This window comes from Sparus aurata, chromosome 8 (assembly GCF_900880675.1).
Source record: "Sparus aurata chromosome 8, fSpaAur1.1, whole genome shotgun sequence".
NCBI lineage: Eukaryota > Metazoa > Chordata > Actinopteri > Spariformes > Sparidae > Sparus > Sparus aurata.
The window spans coordinates 7,133,531-7,150,370 of NC_044194.1; the positions used below are offsets into that span (position 1 = coordinate 7,133,531).

A 16,840-nucleotide genomic window follows, 5' to 3' on the forward strand; every position below is an offset into this window, starting at 1 on the left:
GCGTGCTCCCCCCCCGCTTCACCCTCACCGCTAATTGGCTCTGGTCTCCCCGCTTTATTAATGTTGACTGCAGGACAGTGACCAGAAGATTAGTGAGCAGCATGCTTGTTCTCTTCCCCGTATTGATCCGCGGGCGATTTACGAGGTTGTGTGTGCTTGTGTGTAAAGTGCGATTCGGGGTACGTGTTTGCTGTCCACACGTGTGTGTGTGTGATCAGAAAAGACCTTGTTTGGAGAAGTGAGTAAGCCCTGCACTCTGTATCACAGTGAGGAGATTAAGGCCTCTCTGTTTTCCTGGAAGTGTGGTGCTGCTCAGGAGCGATCGTCTGATGCTGGACATTACACGATCCCGTAACTGTGTGACTCAGACGAGCTATTATTGAGACGGATTAATCAACGAGCTGATGTCCACCACCCTAATGCTCGGCAGCATATCTCCTCACTGGTGACTCACATTTAGCAGGAAGCCCCAGGAGCAGCTCGAGCACAGGACAGTGGTGGGAAACAGAAAGGGAGGTCGAGAGGGAGAGAGAGCAGACACTCAGATAGATATATAGATGCTTAAACACCTACTGATATGGAGGTTGCACTAAATCTGGCGTGAGTGTTTTTTGGCTTTTGGACTGGGCCTGAGGAGGAGGATGTGAAGGAGGCTGGGTTGGGAGACGAGAGGGAGGCGTGGAGGCAAGTCTGGGTCTGACTGGAAACTTGAATGGAGTGGAAACTGGGCTGGAGGCCACTCAGCAGATCCACCTGAACCCTGCCAGAGCAATCAGCTATCAGGAGTTTAGAGAGGGAACCATTTGCCCCCCTAAGTAAATTCAGCAGGGGGTTTTGTAGGGATTTGGCCCGCTTTTTGAGCTCTAATGCAGGGATATTTTGGTAAGTGAAGTCCTCTTGTTTTCTGCAGCGGGTGCCAGAGCCTGTCTGCCTTTTTAATGGGATCACAGCAGACACCCCGGGAACCACCGCCAGGTGAAGTGATTCCGCTCTCCACTTCCAGCTGTGTAAACACTCACACACACACACACACACACGCACTGACATACGCACTATCACTTCTAATAAAATGCATTCTGGCCCACGTCGAGGGAAATGCTCACTTTCCCGTTCGCGTTCGCAAAGAAAACAAAAGACCATTTTTTCGGTTTTTGAGAAAAGTCCTTGGCCTCGTTAAAAAACAATGGGGTCGCTCGAAAGATGTAAACACATTTAACAAGAGCCGGTGTTGTCTTTTCTCAGGCTGGGAACGTTCAGAGGAGAATCGCGCTTGTCCTTCCTCTTTCGCCCTCCGTGTCGCTTCTGTAGTTCATCCTCTCGTAAACCCCTTACTTGGCTCTTTCTGTCAACATTAATTCTGCATGTAGAGTTTGTTTTCCTCCTCCTGTCGTTCAGCCTCTCCCGCAACCTTATCAGACCTTAATGTAGTGACGTGTATATCTCACATCGTCCACTTTTTATGTATCGATGCTGAAAGTGTTTATACTCACAGAGCGTTTACTGTAGCTACGAACCTTTTTTTAAAAAATGTGTGCTCTTGGTCATTTTCGGGCGCGGCCAGCGTGGCCTGTGTCGGGTCAGTTTGCGCAGAGAGGGAGGAAGGAGGAAACAGACTTAGCGGCCGGGCAGTAGCTGTACTGTTAAAGGCATTTGGACTTTAAAGCTCCATTGTTTATGTAACCAAGAGAAAGTCGAGACTCCCTCGCGGCCCTTTTGAAAAGCAGATGCCGGAGATTTTTGCCTCGGCATTTTATGGCTTATTTGCTACCAAGGAGATTCAGAGATTTCTTACGGGACTAAATCTCTCCTCGCTTTGCACGTGTCAGGCAGAAGTTGTGCGCGAAGAGGGGCTTAGCTCTCTTTAGCGTAATCATACTTGTTTACAGCTCGTACTGTGGTGTTTGGACATGAACTGATTATTGTCGTAATCTGTCCACTGTTACATTTAAAAGAAAAAAAAAAACTGTTTTTTATGACGCAAACCTGCAGCGACGCATGCTGCACTCATTAACCAACCTGGACCCATCTGTAAAAATAAAATAATACTCATCTAACGTGTTTTACTGCTCTCTTTCAAAACTACTTACAATGAGTAATAATTAGTCACATGCGCTTCTTTGCCAGGACATATGGTTTGGGTTTTTCGCAGGTGTAGGATAGAAAACCGCGATGTTGCATTCATGCACACGATTGCATTCGGCGAGGACGCAACAGGTCACATGTGTGCCACATGCAGACTCATTTGTATATTAAAGACAGACCCGCAGCACAGATATAACACAGTAATTCACGGAACCGTTCAAAAACTAATCTACAGTTTCCACACTAATTTTCCAGCCCCGGTGATGATTGCATTGCATCAACCCTCAGCTGTTCTTACTTTACATCAAGGCTGCCCACAACGCAACAAAAACCTCCCCTTCTTAACAAGTCATTTAGTTTCCTATTCAGCCTTGGGGGGCTTAATTTGTCATCAAACAGGGAAAATATTCTGCCATTTGGGTGAGATGATTCCACGTGCTTGAGTGAGATCGCTGCAGTAGCATCAATAATGTGACGGCCGAGAGATATTGGTCACTGACAACACTGCTGGCCACCGCGCTGATCGTTTGTGGGAGCAGTGCGCAAATCATCCCAAGCCCAGAGGAGCTATAGCGCTGACAGGACTTTCATAACCAGATAGTCTTATATAAGGCCCTGTGTCACAGGTCTCGCTCAGTGTGGGAGCATATTTTTGTGCTTCTTGCGTGCAGCCAGCTGGAAGGTGAGATGTTTTTAACAACTAACCAGCCATGCCTTGTAGCTACAGGAGGAAGGTCCAGACGAAGGCGTCAATCAGACACTTTCTCATGCCAGGACAGACGGACCGGTCCTAGTAAGACCACGCTGGCCCCAAACTGAATTTCACCATCCTGCAGAGTGTTTGCTAACCCCCGTGGTATTCAGGTTGTTTTTTTCTTCAGCTTTGGTTTACTTATAATTTATTATTCGACGGGCATTTTTTGCGCTCGTACAGTGTTTATTTCTCTGTAAATTGTCATCGTTTCTCAGAAAACAAGTAGTAATTTACTCGAATACCATCACGTCTATTCATGTGAACCCCTCGAATACAAAAAGTTTGGGCAACAATGGTGAATTTAAATGTGTCTGCAGGACACAGAAAACTTTCCACTGCATGTTGTTTGAAGAAAAACAATATTTTAACGTGCCAGAGAATCGTTTCTCCAGACATTTTCTCACAGTGTGATTTTCCTACAGTTACTTGTGTTTTACCTGGGCTGTCAGTACCTGCAGACCTTCACCAGGGTTGTGCATTCTGAGACAACTTGCCAGTCCCTGCCCTCCCGGACCGCATTAGTCCGTGTGTTAGCTCAGAGCTCAGCCTTATTGAAAGAGTCTGGACTCTTGTCTCAGCTGTTTGCTCAGCTGGATGACTCAGGTCTCCCCTCAGGTTCAGTCAGCTGCTGTCCTGCTGATGTGCCACCAAGCCTCCAGACCTTCACTCCTGCTGAGGTCCCTGATTGGTCCACATTGATGAACTGGTGTTGAGGTTTATTTGAATATACAGTAAACTGTATATGTCACGCATTGCCAAAACATCTGTTTTGCCCAATGGATGGAGAGACCTCATGTGCAGCCTGGCTCATGGTATACTGTAGTGTGTGTCATTGTGTGTATGTATTCTGTGTATATATATATACATATGTACTCATGCTCTTATATGCATGTTTTTGTATTTTGTATCAAACTTCAATCCTTCTTTGGTGCTAACACAAAAGTGTTGTTAGTTCTACCATCTCTGGCATGCAGCGTACTTGTAATTTACTAATTTAGTAGTTTATTTATTCTTTGGCTCCTGATTACAACTGGTTTATTCTGGCAAGGTTCTGGTATGGCTGAAGAGGCTTTATAGGAAAACTGAGTAGATAAGTAAATTAATTGGTTAGTCGATCAAGAGAAAATGAATCTCAAACAATTTTGAGAATCAGTAAATCAAATGGTTTAATTATCTACTTAGATCGGGCATAAAAAGGCCAAACAGTATGTGGTTACAGCAACTGTGAGGATGTCGTGCTTTTTCTCAGGCAAGAAAAGATTCGATAAAACTGTGAAACTGCGATTTGAAAAATGGAATAATGTCTAATAATACCGAGCACGACATGTGGATGTGATCTGGTGTTGGTAAATTTTGAACAGTATCTGTGTTTGTCTCAATCTCTTGTTTGAACGAAGGCCCGCGACGGTTGAAGCAGTCTGTGTGATTTACCCGGTCTGTATATTTGCCCTGTCTGGCGACCCCTCCTCCAGTGACACTCGGGCTTCCACCGTGACCCAGTGGTGCACTGGATTAGCAATTCAGTGAGCTGAGAGGCAGCTGAGTGATATACTGTGTGTATAAAAGTAAGGGGCGTTAAGTGGAACACAAGCCAACAGCAGTAAAAGCCACAATACATCTGGCACGACGTGACTTTTCTACAGCATATCCATCCTTGGCCTTAGTAGTTTGTGTGTGTGTGTGTGTGTGTGTGTGTGTGTGCAGGTCCCAATTCCCTACCCTGGAGTTTTTTTGCCTCACAGAGTGACCCCATGAGCTGATTTATGCTTAGATTTCATTCCATTCATTCCGTAATGCTGGGTGGGTTTCAGCAGGAACTGGTAAATCTCCCAGTGAAATTTGTGTCATACACGGCTGACATTATAAGCTATACATTATGAGATATACATTATAAGATATACATTAACGTCTGCTCGGAGTCTCGCGTGCATTAAACGGCTTGGGAAGGAGCTCTCGAGGGAAGAGCGACGCACAAATGAAACACATGCGTGAGACACTCTGTGCAAGTTTGTTTGCTTTTCAGCTCACGTATCTGACTCTACATCTGTGTGTGTGTGTGTGTGTGTGTGTGTGTGTGTGTGTGTGTGTGTGTGAGAGAGAGAGAGAGAGGGAGAGAGGGAGAAAAACAGCAGTAGCCTAATTTTGTGGAGATAGTGGAATTATTAAGCCACATCTCGGTAATGGAGACTAATGTGGGATTAGGCAGACGTAATGGCATGCGCCCATCTGGAATGCTTGAGTAGCAGCAATCAGCGTGGAAAACTGGAGTGATATGGAATTTCTTTGACAAGCTTTCATTCATATTTATAAATGGTTACCAATGTGGAAAAATATGGAAGGGTGGCTTACCTAGGGGGAAAATGTAGGATACGCTCTCGGAAATGTTCTCACTTATCAAGTATGAGTGTGTCCTCAGAGACACAACGGTGACCTTCACGGATAAGTTCACCCAAAAATAAAAGCTGAAGTCACTATCTGCGCCGGTGGAAAGTCAGGTGAAGTTTCGTAGTCCACAAACCATTTCTCGAGCTTCCCAGCGAAACAGCGCTGTGGCTCCTCCTGAACAGCTGAAGTCGACGTTACAAAAACAACCCAAAACACAAGAATGGCTTCGTAAAGCTTGTGTAGCGTGATCCAAGTCTCCAGGTTCCCAAATTGATTTGAAAATACATTTTTGACACCACTCTTTCCAGCTGTTAATCTAAAACCATCTGAAGTGGGTGCAAAAGCTCAGCCACACGTTGAGGGTATATATAACTACAACCCAAACCCACCAATTTGGTGTCTTTCAGACTTGGGTTACTTTGGACTCATGTTATGTTTATTTTTTATTGTTTTAAAAAAAAAAAAAAAAAAAATCCCCATATGGTCCCAATATACTTCAGTTGTTTTGGAGAATGCTGCAACTCCAGAAATGTTTTGTGGATACAAAAACTTCTTCCGACTTGAACATTCAACATTTTACCATTTTTTTTGGGGTGAACTTACTCTTTAATCACCCGGGAAGAGTGATTGCGTCCCGGGTCTTTGTGAGCATCGACATCGGGAAAATATCTACAGAATATCCAGAGTGTGTTTGCCCTGCGCTCTCTCGTACCACGCTCTGCTTCATGTGGAGAGGCTGACGTCTGAGATACTGATATGATACATGACTGTAACTCTGAGATGGATATACATTTTCCAAAATGACGCCATTCCATAATGCGTACGAGATTAGATTTGCCTCTGCCTCCACTTAAACAGCAGTCAGTGATCATTTCCTTGGCTTGCTGAGTTGAGCGAGGGCCTGGCCATCGGGGAGGAGGAGGAGGAGGAGGAAAATGAATGACCAATTTGTGTTTTTCTAGGAATCAGGAGTTTTGGAGAGGACTCATACACCCCCACTTACCCCCCCTGGACGGCCCCCTTCTGCCTATAGACTGTACCCCCCTGAGCTGAGGAGTATATGAGTGGTCTGGCTGCTATGCCCCCCCCTCCTGTTGGGGTTGACTGGATGCATTTATAAATGCAGCTCTCTTCTCCAGCCTTCCATGTCTGCTTCCTCTTCTCCCCTTCACTATTGCTTCATCGTCCTCTTTTTCCTCCCTACCTGCCCCCCAACCTTTGTGGGAAAGTACTCAAAGAAGAAGGCTTGGCCATCTATCAAGCAGGCCATTAAACAGCGCTGCACCTCTAACAGGAAAGCAATGAATCAATCCTTGTTACTGTCAGCAGATCTGTGGAAAAAGAAGAATGTCAATTGCACAACAATCCAACACTGACATTAACATTTTATTCATGTATGCGCTCATAAACGCGTCGCTTTATTGCTCTTTCCCGGGGTGTTTTCAATTTAGTCTGATCAAACTGTAACTCGTCCGATTGAGTTTTTTGGAACGTAGATCACACTGCCAGCCTGCGACGCACTGCCAGGTACAAAACGCAGTAAAAACACTTGACAATGAAACGCCCGATGTACTGTAGTAAAACCGCCGTTATTAAACGTAGTTAAACACGGCGTACAGTATATAAAATGCCGCGCCGCCCGAAAAATCGCTAAACGTCAGTGCGCCGCGCTGAGGTACAGCTTAAGCCATTCATAAATCCGCATTCATGAATCCTTGGATTTATACATCGCTGCCAGTTTTACCACCCTATCCATTTCCTGCACTAGATGTGGCTTGTGACATTGATATGACTGGAGCTGTTATGACAACTAATAATACACCTGAAGGGATTTATTTTTGAAGCTGTTTCCTACATAGCTCTGGTTGTTTCTCCTCTGCTGCCATCTCTTCTGACATCCTATAGGAATGGAAAGCAAACAGTGTCGGTGTGTAGGCGTGGGCGGGAGTCTGTCTTTGGGGGTTTCGAGCTGTTGCTCTTTACTCCAGATACTACAGCTGAGATTTAAAGTTCTGACCGCTCCGGCACACACAGCGCTGCAGAGCGGGTCCCACACTATCCTTTTTATTTCACATGTCCTCTGACGGTTAAGTGTCTAAAATGACCGCCAGTACACGTTAAATCCTTAATAGCCAAAATACTCAAGATCAAATCACGAGCATGAGCAGTCATTCCTGACTCTGGGAACACTTATCTGTAAGGAAATATACTAAAGTAAAGGTTTGATTAGTAACTTTTCCCATATTAGACTGTAATGTGATGACACAAGAAAGTGTTCAGTTCATGAAAGAACTCCAAAAAGCAAGAAAGTAAGTTTTATCTGCGACGATCAACTTGTTTCAGTGGTTTGAGAGCTTGAATATGTTTTACAATCACCTGATTTGACTTCGGAATAGGCGATACTGTAAGGAACGAGCTGGTCGGGTGTATATTTACCGACTTGTAACTGCTTCTTTGTTCTAAAGTATATCATAGCGGTCTCTGAAAAAGTCTCTGTCTTCTTTCAGCCAGCTTCTTGCACAGAGTGACGGGTCCGACATGAACACAAGATTGTCTGTCAAAGCCATAAAACAGTTGTAATTATTTTACATGAGTCATTTCTGTTTCCTGTGTTTCCACGGGCAGAGCTCAGCCCATTTACATTCACAAGCAAAGAGCATACAAAGCAAAAAAAAACCCAAACATGAACACTTGTACGTTCACTTGTCCCACTTTGCTCGACACGTTCTGCTGATTTGTGTTGCCCTCAGCCAGTGTCTGTCGGAGTTGTTAACAGAGACGCTGATTACATGTAACGTCATGACCTGCAGCTAAAGCTACACTTGGAGAGAGTTTCAAGTAAAGATGCATCAAACAAATCGTGAATCCACAGAGCACAGCTGGCTGATTATTCAGCGATGAGAAACCTTCTCCATGCGAGTGAGGAAACAAATCTCGACCTTTTCACCCACGCCCCTCCCAGACTCTCACTAAGACAAGCTCATTTCCAAGGTCCAGGGAGTGCACGTGTTACCGACGTCATGTTGCTATACGTCTTCCTATATATTCCTCTGGCCGCCAACATGGGAACCTGCGGATCTTTGCGTCTTCCTCCTGAGTGAGCGACACGGACAACCGACAGCTTTTCTGCATAATGATGGAAAAAATGCTCCACGGGCTTTGATTTACGAGGTGTGGGTTTTTCAGATGAGACTCGACTGTGAATCAAGGCTTTATTAAAACGTTTAACACTGTGTTTGTCAAAGATAAAGATGATATTGTTGGACTGCCGTCTTTCTTGTTTTAATGATGTCACTTTTTATTGGTCACGGGGGATCCGTTCTTCAGTGCTTACAAGAAAGATACTGGGTGGAACACATTTATGGACCCAATACATCATCGGCCTGTTTCATCACACCACGCATGCTTGCACGCGCATTCTCATGCAAACTCACGTCTGCAGATATCTCGGAGGCTACGTGTCTCTGGGGCAGATAAGGATACTGGTGTGATCGGGAGCAGCGTAAACGTGGATCGCATTGTCTCGTTTGGACTGTTGGATCGAACGTATACCCTTTTTCCCAGAACGGCCTGCTGGCTGTTATACCACTAAGTTTCCTGTGCAGTGCTTGGTTGCCATGTTTACGTTTCTGTTTCTCATTTGCATGCTGATTGAGTCAAAAACAGACAAGTGGATTTGTGCAAAGCTTGGCCGGATCTTATCTGCACTTTTCAGTGCCTCCACCGCAACAACAGAGTTTGCCCGCGTGTCTTTCTCTCAGTTCTTCCCCTCCTGTAGGCACAGAAGGACTGATGGTAATAATTTGACTGCTTGGACTCTGTCCTGTGGGCCCATATGGTTTTACTGGGATGGATCAGGATTATTAATCGTGCTCTGTTGCCTGTGAAAAATGAATGTGATACATCCATTGTACTACAGCAGAGTCTGCTGAGTGAAATGTCTTAAACACTCGGTCTTGGACAGCGCCAGGATGTGTCATCAGGTGATCTTCTCTGCAACGTTTGGTGCAGTCAGAATCCCAGAGGACGCTGAGCGGACATGATATATGTGAAGCGATATGAACAGTTCAATATCTGATCTATTTTATGACCTCTATCTTTTCTCTTGCACCAAAGGCGAGGTCCATGTATCACGTCCGTCATGTAGCTGCGTGGTCCCTGTTTTCCCACAACAATGTCGCCAAGACAAGTCGACCTACCGCTAATTTGTTTCACTTACCAGGAATGCGATTGGCCAGTGAATTGATTGGCTTAATCACATCTGGGCATCCATGTGCTTTGATCCTGGCTGACATCAGTCTCTGACGGATTCCAGGCTGACTCTCATACCAGCATCTTCTCTGAGCCAACACTTTGTATCAAACACAGGAATAAAATTAGACATCCCCCCTCAGTTTTGACCCAAAGCCATTCGATTGGCCGTTATGGACTATTTCCATCATTATGATTGGTCCAGAGCTCACAGAAGCGTGACTGAAGCGTGAAGTTCGCCAGCAGTCATTACCACTTCGCCTTTCCCCTGCTTGGCTACCAGTGCTCTGTGAGCGTACTGTAAAAATCGTAGTCAACTGTGAATAAATCTTAATTAAACCGTGCATTCATCTTAATAAAGCACCTACAGATTAAAATAATAACAACCATAAGACAGTCATAAGGCTTTTTGCGATGATTTTTAGACAGTCAGATTATTAAGTTGTGTGTATTTGCTTATACATGTCTTATTATCTTACAATAAACACAAATAACACAAAATAATGTAACTAAGCATCTTATAAAGGCTTAGTAGGGCTTTATTACCTTTTAACTAATGGTTAGTACAAGGACCTTAAAAAAAAAGCCTTAGTGGAAGATCAGTCATTACTTTCACCTCTAATTTAGAAAATAATAGCTATTGTAAAAAGTTTATTCTGAACTTTTTGACGACCTGTATTTCTCTAAACCAATGTTTTTATGGGTATTTCTTATGCCAATGATTGATAGTTGGTGACAGTAGTGGACAAACAACTTATTTCCTGTTTTATTTTGAAGTTTTATCCTCTTGTGTCTTGTTGTCACTCTCTACTTCCTGCTCACCTGTGTTCCCAGCGGTCTGTTTTCCTCTTGTGTTCCTCCTGGTCAGTTAAGCTTTTGTGTGAGCCTGTTATCTGGTGTTCTCTTCACTCTTGTTTGGTTCTTCTGCTATTTTTTCCTGGCCGCGGTCCTGTTTTCATCCATGTGTCTCCTGTGCCTTTCTGCGTAACTGTCACAGTTACGCAGAAAGGACTAAAACGTAACACAGGCAGGCAGGGAGGGAGTATAACAGGAAAGCAAGCTTTAATACTGATAATCAAAGTGTGGAATCCAAGTAACATTAAAGCAGGCAAAGGTTAAAACCAAACTATAAAACCACGAGAACTGAATCTGGAACACTGTGAAAACCAGGACCGGGACACAGGAGACGCGTGGATGCTCACCACAGTTTGTAGTATTGCTCTTCAGTGGTGCAGGTTTTCACTTTTTTTTTATCCCCAATCTCTTTCATCTGGAACTGGGACTGTGACCGTTGCCGCAACTGTGTTTATCCACTACAACACTTTACGTCTCTCCCGCCCCTGACATGAATACAAATGTTTATTCCTCTCTTGTTTTTTTTCCCACCAATGCTTCTCATTAGTCCGCCGCCTGCAGGCACGCATATCACGGCCCGTGCCGACTACTGTATATACGTTGCTTGGGTCTTTAAACTCTCTTTCGCCCTGACGTCATGCTTTTTGGGTTGTGACAAGTAGCAGTCCCTCTTCCCAGCAGAGCTGTAGCGCACGCTAACCGAAGTGAGGTCACCGCAGTAAAACAACACAGAAAGTTTCCTAAGGTCGTAAAGGCTGGCCGCCGAGTGTTTGGAGCGCGAGAGGAATACGTCCTGGATAATTGGCGGGATAATTTCCGTAGCGGCAGCTGAGGTCAGGCATGGGCCTCCTTCCCCCCGCTGTCCGCAGCGCACACATGCAGTCGGAGCCCCTCATCTGCCCTTCCTCCCATCACCATAACATCTAACGTCTAATTGCAGTTTTTTTTTCCCTTCGCTCCACAATTCGCCCCAACTTTTGGCCGCACTCACCTCATGTGTACCCATTCTGGTCTGTAATTGGGTTGTCCTGTGGAGTTATGGTCACTACTTGGAGATAATGTCTTGTCGCCGGCTGTTTTTGAAGGTGGATTTAGGACTGACCTCCTCACCAAAATAAAAAAAGAAACTCTTGACCTGAGCTGGTTTAATGAGCAACATGTCCACCGCACACTGGAAACTGGAATGTGACCCAGATAAATACAGAAAACTACGGATGAAAATGGCCAGACAGTTTTAGAGCTGTGTGGATAACGGACAGGATGTCTTTTGCCTCTTAATGGTGATCACTCGGCACAATAGCCTGGACCTGGGCACAAGGTCAAAGATCACGTTCTTGTTATCATAAGAAAGTGTCACTGAGCCGAACTGATTCAACACATCACTTAAAGTTTCATAATTTTGATTTCTTTTGGGGGTTTTTTATTATTGAAGGCAGTGAAAAAGGCTGTAAACACAATTAGCATTAGCAACGTGAGATGGCTCAGTCAATCACAGCTGTGTTTATAGCCATCTGAGTAATAATCACTTTCCTCTATGATCCTCACTAACTCCTGTCTTTATCAGGTAGTCTCTAACTTTTGATGCTGGCATGATATTGTGTAGTTTGTTTATCGTTTTAGCTAAAAACTGCTGTTGTTGTCGCCAAAACAAGAGGCTGAAAGACTGTAAAATTCTCTGTAGCTCTGAACTGCTGACAATCCTTTGTGACTGTATCACCGTGAGTCACGTCCTCAGCCATTTAATCTGTCGTTAATGAATATATTAATTGTGCAGCTTAAACAGAAGCAAATTACTCTAACAAGTATCAGATGGACGCTGCACATCATCATTCGATGCAGCAGACATCCAGAGTTCTTCTCTGTGTTTGCACGTGGACCTTATCTCCACAGTTTCCTTACGCTCATCGATTGTCTCTTCTTTATTTCCTTTCTACTTTTCCCTGACATATTTCTGTCTCCTTCACCTTCCTCTGCTCCTAAATCAATGAACCTGATCTCGCTGTGTGATGCCCTGCAGCGTGGATCTCTGTTATCGTGATCCCTCGCTGTTTACGTCCTCTGCGGTCGTGCTCGCCGTACGGCGTCAGCCCCTCAGCTCCTTCCATCCGGGCCCAGCCAGCACAGCGTGTTGGAGACTCGCTCTGTGGGTGGGAGGCAGTTGCATGCGAGGCACACTCTGGGCCGCGTGCTGTTGGCTTTTCTCCCCTTTAAACCTCTGTAGCTTTTCTCCTCACTCACTCCATTTTCCTTTTTTTTTCCTCCTCCTGTTCTGCGGTGGGGGGAAAAACTTACGGTGCGGTTTATTTGTTCTGGTCTGGTGTCGGTTCTCACATGTCCTTGGCAGGCTTTCGTACCTCCATGACAGTAGCCTGGATTGCGAGGGATTATCGTGATATCGTGTGCGCTTTGTGCGTCCGCCTATCTGTCCACGCTGATGCCGTTTGCGGCGCTGTTTTGCCTCCCTGGCACAGAAAAAAGCAAATGTGCATGCATTCATTGTGGCGGTGACATACAGCCTGTCACCGCTAATGCTGGAGCCGCAGAGCGCTGTCAATGCCAGTGCATTTCCCTGCCACAGCGCTTTGGTATTAGCATCCAGAGACTCATCTTTCCCTTCTCCCCACCTCATGCGTCTGTCTGTTTTGTTTATGTTCCTCCTCGGAGAATGAGGCCGACCTTCCTGGAGGGAACACGAGGCCTGCAATTCAACTGGTGATTTGAGGGAAATTAATGAGGGGGTTTAAACTGAGGGGAGGGCTCGGGAGAAAGAAGGAGGGTTAAGTGAAAGGCAGAGTGGGAGCTGAGCTGTTTCCATCTGCTAATCCTAAATTGCAGCCACTGGAAGACAGTGACCTCCTCACAACATGTGTTCACCATTAATCCAGCCGTGGTGAGAGGCCTGTTTTCACCAAGGAGAGAAAGACGAGACAGGAGAGGAGTTTGCCCCTCAGCCTCCGTATTATTCACACCATATTTATGTGCATCCTGTGCGTCTCCGTGTGTGTGTGTGTGTGCGCGCGCGTGTATTCTTAAAATACGATACCAGGCATCAGTCATGAAAGAGAGCACATCATCTGTATTTTTCATACGCTCTTTGCCCCCGCGAGCAACAAATCAGTTTCATTTTCTAATCTGAAATGAGTCATGTTCAATTAAAGTGAAATACTGCGCCGGTTCAGATGTTCTCTCTAGCAAAGAGGAAAACAGAAGTATTGTGATTACAGATGTACAAAAAAAGTTCTCTGCGGACAAACCAAGATAGAGTACAGGCTTCAGCTGTGTTGAGAGAAACAAACTCGAGTATGTTATTGGTAAATAGAGGTGGTTGAGTCATTCCCTTCTCTTTCCAACCGCGATTGGAGATTAGATATTCCATGTCATGTCCACAAATATGCTCTGTCGCTAATTAAAGGGCCAGCGATTTGTTACTTTGGTCAGCAGAATCGTTGACACATTGGATCTATTTAGCGGATGATGACCTTTCCTTACCCCTTATCTCATTTTTTTTTCCTTTCGTTCCAAAACATCTCCCCTCCTCACCGAAACGACATAAATGTGAAGATTTATGCCCTTCACTCGACATGATATTTTTCTCCCCTTCCCCTTCGCTTTTTCGCTACTCATGTCTCTCCGTACGGCTTCATATTGCAATATCGAGCCACATGACTTAAGCTGTGAATGGGAGAAAGTGCAGGGGACCTGGGGCTGCGTTGACATCCAGCTCCTATACGTGATGTATGAGATGGAGATGGAGGGTGGGGGAGAGGGATGCGAGCCCTGTTCCAGTGTTTGGGAGGCACATAAAACATATTACAGAAGGGCTGTAAAAAGAGCCAACATTAGTGTCCAAATTTAAAACATGTCCCAGGTCTCAGCTGTCGTTTGCGAGGGGATTTCTTCCCTCCTCTCCCCCTCCTCTCCTCTTCTCCAGAGCTTTGGCAGAGAGAAAGAATAGAACAACAGAGGAGAAGGGAAACTGGCAGCCTGTACGTTCCCAACATGCAGATTCTGTTAGCCTGAGACTTTGTGCACTGTGTTCTTCTGGAGTGTTAAAGACGGAGCATCACAATGAATCAGAGCTGGGCAATATGGTGGATGAAAGAAAACACAAAAGCGAGAGGCTGACACGATTACATCACTGCATAAATTTAGTATCTCGTAAAGGGTCACCCAAATTACAAAACACATATTTTTCTTGCTTTGGCCCCGGTTGATGTGTAGCCAAGCAGCTATTTCCAGTTAAATCTGATGGGTTTTTCTGATCCGATGCGTTTGAGGTGAAGGCGTTTAATTTTGTGGTGCTCATTGAGAAATGACAACTCGACAGCAGCTCTTATTTCTCTCTTTTTTTCCTCTCAGAAAATCCACAGACTTCACTGTCAACAGATTTCACTGGAGCTATTTTCCACTGAAGAAATTGTTCGCATGAAAAGTGTTGACGGCGAGGTTTGAAGTCTAAAACTCTCTCTCTGCCTTCAGTTGGATGTTTGAGCTTCACTGTGTAGAATGATGTGTGTGCAGAGTTTCAAAATAAAAGGCAATTTTCACATTCATCTGCTGAAAAAGAGCTCATTTTTCTCTCTGGACTGTAAATTTTAAGGGTTGACTTACTTAAAAAAAAAGTCAGGAAACTGAAACTGGAGTTCAAATGATTATTATTAAAAATATTACTGTACTTCTTGATTTTGATGTAATTGGTTTTCTGGATTATTTTTTTATAATGAAGTACATGCATATTCATAGATTGTTATATATTTATATTAAAAGAACAATTGAACTTTTGCCAGAAAACCCCATCAGTCACAATTTATCATCTAAAGTACAATATGTTATTATGAATAGATATTGTATAGCATTATATGTACATCTTGAAACATTTCTGTACGGGATCTTTAAGTAACTTTTTAATACTTTAAGTTGCATGAACGAAAATCCGTTTGTATGTTTTGTAACCTGAATACAACCAAACACACTGCACCTGCCAGAGTTTGCGTGAACTGTCCCTTTAAAAACTTACACAAACAACAAGGAGATCCTTAATATTTTGTGGATTTTATTTCGAAATATTGTATATTTTCTTGGTCTGTTGGAATAAATTTTGTGAGTCAAAGTTAATTTGGCTAGATTTTTTAATAAAGTGTTGGCTCACATGAGTACATCTCATTCTTCCTTGGGTCCGTTGTGTTTTATTCCGACAGAAGAGTGATAGCAGAGAGAGCCTCTGGCTGAACTCTGCCTTTAACAAACTGAATGAAAGCCTGTTGAGCTGGAGGGATGATCTGGATATGCACTCTGCGCTTCACATGTCTAAGATATATGATCGTCTACTATATGTTTAGATATATTTAGATCGTGTGTTCGTGTAAATGTTCCAACATTAATAGTGCGTTATGACATCGAGAACATATGAACATATTTTTTCACAGGCAAAACATTCAACACCTGAAGTGTGGTGCATTTTAATTGCCTTCCTGATCATCAAACCCCACATTCAGCCTGACTCTCGCCCCATGAAAGACCCGTATAGACATTGAATATCCAGCAGTGCAGGGTGCTTCAAGTAGCAATCCAAATATACAGAGGTATTCTCAAACAACGCTGGCCTGCCAACTACAACACTCCTATTTATTTATGTATTTATCTGGATTTCCTGTATACTTGTCGAGATGTTGGGCGCTGTGGGCCGTCCTATCTGAGGCCCGTTTGACATGGCTTGGCTCGGCCCGGGCCAGGCTACGCCGTGTTGCATTAAGGCCGGGTTATTTATCCTGGGGACTCATAATGATGCTGCTGTCCCACTCCCTGAGACGGCTCTGTTCTCTCCGCCGCCTCCAGCCCTTAGTAGGATACCGGGCCTGGCAGGTTCCCACCAGTGCCCCCTCACCAAGACTGTCGCGCTGCAGCTGAGGATGCACAGGTCAGGGGTTTGGGCTGGGGCTGTGTGTTTGTTGTGAGTCTGCATAATCCAGGTAGTGTAATGTGTATGTGTTGAGTGATTCCTTTGCATTTGTTTATTAAGGAAAGCTGACTGGGTGGTTTACGTTCTAAACTGTTCCAAGTAATTCAAAGGTACCTCACTTGACCCGAGTACAGTTTGAAACAGGAAGTCATTTTCCCTCATGTCCGAACAAACAACTATTAGATCTTACTTTTTTTTGTTGATTTATGTTACAATATTGTGTAAATAGTTGTTATTTGCTCCACTACTTTGGTCCAGACTGAACAATGTTTGATGACAGCTATTTGATTACACCGAAGTTTAATGAAGATGGTGTTTTTTTTCCGACGCACATTGCTGATTCACAATGTTTTGTTACTTGAGGCAATTTGGACGATTGACTACACCCGTCATATATATATATATATATATATATATATATACATATATATATATATATATATATATTTTATTATTTCTGTTTTCTGCACGGCTGTAGACTCTCTGGACTTGAGACTTGTTTGTATGAATTGGCCATTTGGTTGAATACTATGCTCTCAATTACATTTGATAGA

General features: G+C 44.2%; 1 long non-coding RNA gene across 1 annotated transcript in view; it reads left to right on the plus strand.

The window, feature by feature from the left end:
- LOC115586826 (uncharacterized) overlaps positions 1-14,880 on the plus strand; it is a 63,295-nt gene extending 48,415 nt beyond the window's left edge. The window contains exon 4 of the long non-coding RNA XR_003984917.1: positions 14,687-14,880. This is a non-coding gene — a long non-coding RNA (uncharacterized LOC115586826). The remainder of the gene's footprint in view (positions 1-14,686) is intronic.
- The last annotated feature ends 1,960 nt before the right edge of the window (positions 14,881-16,840 follow it).